This window comes from Triticum dicoccoides, chromosome 6B (assembly GCF_002162155.2).
Source record: "Triticum dicoccoides isolate Atlit2015 ecotype Zavitan chromosome 6B, WEW_v2.0, whole genome shotgun sequence".
In the NCBI taxonomy this organism is placed as follows: Eukaryota; Viridiplantae; Streptophyta; class Magnoliopsida; order Poales; family Poaceae; genus Triticum; species Triticum dicoccoides.
The window spans coordinates 64,241,719-64,245,938 of record NC_041391.1 but is presented as its reverse complement, the minus strand read 5'-3'; the positions used below and the strand labels follow the sequence as shown (position 1 = coordinate 64,245,938).

The window sequence follows — 4,220 nt, the reverse complement described above, 5'->3', positions numbered from 1 at the left end:
TACATGGGCCAGGATGCAGGCCCGTGGGCCCAACAAGCCCAACATGGCAGTGACAAAGGTTAGGTAAGTACTGCCTGCATTAGAGAGGAGCTCGAAAGCTCAGCCGCATCACGCCTTATAAACCAGTGTTGCCCTGTCTCAACTAGCGTGTTGGGACTAAACTCCTAGCACACCGCTATGCCAGGCTATTGGTTTTTGTTGGTAGCTCGAACAGGGACGAAAGGGGTGCCTTTGGTCCTGGTTCGAGCCACCAACCGGGACTAATGCCACCCTTTCGTCTCGATTCGAGCCACCAACCGGGACTAAAGGTCTCTGCTTCTCGCCCTTTGGGCTGCTGAAATTGACCTTTAATCCGGGTTGGTGGCTCCAATCGGGACGAAAGGTGACCTTTGGTCCCGGTTGCAGCCACCAACCAAGACAAAGGGTTGTGTATATAAGGAGGGACTTAGGAATTTTTCAGTTGCCCCCGACTACTCCGAGCACATCGACGCCGTCAGGATGCCCGAGCTCGCCATCGACGCCCTCGACGCCCTCTGTCCCGATGCGCGCCCTGCCCCGAGCCGTCCCCAGTGAGCCCTCCTTCCCCCGCGCCCCTGCCTGCCTCGCTGCCGCCATCGCCGTCCCAGCTGCTCTGCTTGCCACACCGCCGCCCCTCCTCTGCTTTTTTCGTGCATAGATTTTTTCCATTCATGTATGTATGGATGTTGTATGTATGTATATGCAGATGTATGGATGATCCATGGATGTATGCATTGATGTATGATTTTTTTGTTCATAGATATTTTTATCCATTGATGTATGCTTTTTTTTTGTTCATAGAAAGTTTTTTTGTTCATAGAATTTTTTCTTCATGATTATCTTGCTAAAACTCATATTAAGTTTACTAAGTTCTACTTTGCCTAAATCGAGGAGAGGCAACTTTACTAAATGTTCATGATTTTTTTGTACATAGAAATTTATTTTGTTCATAGAAATTTTTGTTCATGATGATCTTGCTAAAACTCATATTAAGTTTGAATATATGAGCTATGATGTACGGATGGTCCATGGATGTATGCATATTGTTTTTCTATTTCGAGGAGAGGCAACTTTACTAAATGGGCATGATGATCTTACTAAGTTTTACTTTGCCTAAATCGGGGAGAGGCAACTTTACTAAGTTTTACTCCCGGTCCGCTTACCCGACCAACTCTAGAGGCCACCCAAAACCTAGAAGAAAGAGCGTTGCCGATCTCCTACCCCTCCCACCCCTACCCGTTTGTCGAAGGTGGCGAGTGGGGTCTTATATATAATGCTACAACAATAATATCATATAGCATTTTTGTTATGTATAATACTATTGACGTCTAATGTCAAAAACACATTTTGTTCCATTAAAACATAACCTCGATAACTTCGACATGAGGGGGGTCGTTAAAACATAACTCCAATAACTTCGACATGAGAGGGGGTCGTTAAAACATAACCCCGATAACTTCGACATGAGGGGGGTCGTTAAAACATAACCCTGATAACTTCGACATGATGGGGTTTTGTTAAAACATAAACCCTATAACTTCGACATGGTGGGAGATCATTAAAACATAACCCTGATAACTTCAACATGAGGGGGGACGTCGGACAGGCATGAGAGAGGCGGTCCGCAAAGTATCCTCTCTCGAAAGATATATAGGATGACTCATCAGACATAAGGGGAGGAGTCCTTGACGATGTTTGCCACTAATCCATTGCTCATAAGCAAATGATTCCTTGTTGTGATATTAAGTTCATGTTTGCCACTAATCCATCTCTCATGTTTGTATATTGCCATGTTGTAATATTTGCAGAAACTATGGACAGAGACTTAGAACAAGAAGAGTTGTTGGGGGATATAATCCGCGACGGAGGTGATCCCTTGTGGTTTCTCAACGACATCGATGGTCAAGAAGGAGAGGATGACAGCTCCGGTGATCCAACAATGGAGGAAGGAGATCATGACGGCTCGGGAATTGGGTTTCTGCCGTCCGTCTTCGCTAGCGATTTTGCAGAAAAGTCCCTTCATTTTTGATAATTCAATCCGCAGTCCTATTTTAAGTGGGTACATGAGATAACGCTTCGTTTTTACATAAACACCCCACATTAGTTACAATTCTACCCCGGTCCTTAATTAAACTGCTTCGCCGCCGGGCACCACCTCCGCTTATCCATTTGCCTTCTCCATCGTCGGGCACGGGCCGCAGCTTGCTGTCGGCTTCCACGCCGCAGAAGCGAAGGAAGGGATGATGCATCCCGGCGGAAAAAAGGAAGGAGGAGGGAAGTGAGAAGGAGGCGGGGTCGGCTTGCTGGTTTGTCCGGGCTGGAGAGGCTCGTGGCAGGGAGCTCCTCTCCTCTGCTTCGGGTGCGAGGCGGCCCAAGCGCTCGGGCTGCAGCGCTGCGGGGCGGGCCTAAAGGGTGGTGCGGGTGCTGGATGGGACTTGGTGTAGGTCTCCGGCGAGATGGGGATGGCGTGGAGGGGGTCTGGACGCCGGCGGGTCCTTGGCCGGCGGCGCTCGGGCATCGGGCGGCCATGGACGTCTCTCTGTAGAAAAATAGACGGCAGAGAGAGCTCTTAGAGAAGAAGCACAGGGGAGAGAAGAGAGATGGAGGAAGTAGGGGAGGGCTCACCGACGGCGCAGAGGAGGATGCCCGAATGAGGAAGCGGCAGGTCGTCCTCCTCCACATCGCCCAGCGCGCGGCTTCTCCGGGCACCGAACTGCCGCAGTTGTTACTGTTGGCCAGACACCCGCAGCCGCGCACTCACCTGCGGCGAACGGAGGCGGGAGAGGGAGAGTGCCCGGCTGGCATGGAGGGGAGGAAGAAAGGAGAGGTGTGGTGGTGGAGGAGCAAGGCAGTGAGAGGATGTGGTTGGACGAGGCATGTGGCCTTTCGCAGTCAACGCGAGCCGCGAGCAAAGGAAGAAGCGAGAATGAGTGACGCGGACCGGCCGAACCTTTGGGGCATGGCGCAGGTGGCGAAGGCTAGGAGGTCCGAATCAAGTCGTAGGCGAGGTTGCTGGCCTGATCCGGAGCACGGGGCTGGCGACTGGGGCGGACGGCCAGATCAGGACGAGGCAGAGGAGCTCCAAGGCGCCAGCCATGGCGTCCTCTGGGTTCATCGCCGATTAGGGAGTGCTGCGCTGGCCAGCCACCACGGCCCGCGCACGTGCGGCTCCTGGCTAGATTGGATGGAGAAGAGGAAGAGGACCAGCGCTGGATTAGGATGGGCGGAGGAATTGGCGATCTGAATAAAAAGGAGAGGAGTGGCGATGAGATAAGGCACGCAGTGGACCGTGAGTACTTTTCTTTAATGAAATGGAATGAGATCCGTCTTGTACCGGCTGGAAGCTACTGGATGCACGCGTGCTAGCACCGAATTTTTCATTTCTGAAAGAGCACCGATTAATACTTGATGATATTTGTTGTTAGTCCATGCTCCTCTGTTCTAAAATAACTCTCAATACAATTTTATACATTGTATTCCCTCCGTTTTTAAATTTAAGTCTTTTATAAATTTTAATATGGACTACATATGGATGTATATAGACATATTTTAGAGTGTGCTTTCACTTATTTTACTCCGTATGTAGTCCATATTGAATCTTTAAGAAGACATATTTAGGAACGGGGGAGTACTGTTAGTTAGTACAAGGGTGGGACACTTATTTTGAGACAGATGTAGTATAATAATTAAAAGTGAATGAAATATTAAAAAGAAATATTTCTTAATGGAGAATATATTTGAAGTTCGCCCGTACTTGCTAACCATCAAGATATTCCTCAATTCTGCATGTCATCGATGTCATCACTAAGATAGGGAGGAGAGAGCGAGAGATGAAGAATAGAGAGAGTGTGACAACATTGCATCTTGCTCGCACCCTGTTTCGCCCCGCACGACAGCTGGGGGGGCACTACCCTCCGTTGTACCATGTGTCCCATAGCTCTGCATCCCCTAATCATGATACTCATCGAGGCCCAATGACAATGTCCAGGGAAGTGGTCATGTTGGCATGGAGAGTGTGCACCTACTGTTGGAGGCACAACAAAAGTGTCGTAAGTATTGTAATTCTTTACTTTCTGGTCATCATATTTTCGAAGTGGGAAAGCATAAATATGAATAAATGTTAATAGGGATTATGAGATATAGGATTATTGTCGGGGATATACCCCGCGGAGTAACCCGGACGGAAGGATAACCCGGCCGGA

The 4,220-nt window shown here is 49.1% G+C and overlaps 1 long non-coding RNA gene across 1 annotated transcript; it reads right to left on the bottom strand.

The window, feature by feature from the left end:
* Positions 1-1,843: 1,843 nt before the first annotated feature.
* Positions 1,844-3,269, bottom strand: LOC119320271. Its single transcript, XR_005154882.1, has 2 exons — positions 2,644-3,269; positions 1,844-2,557 (listed from the first exon to the last, which is right to left on the bottom strand). It is a non-coding gene; the product is annotated as an uncharacterized LOC119320271 (long non-coding RNA).
* Positions 3,270-4,220: the final 951 nt, after the last annotated feature.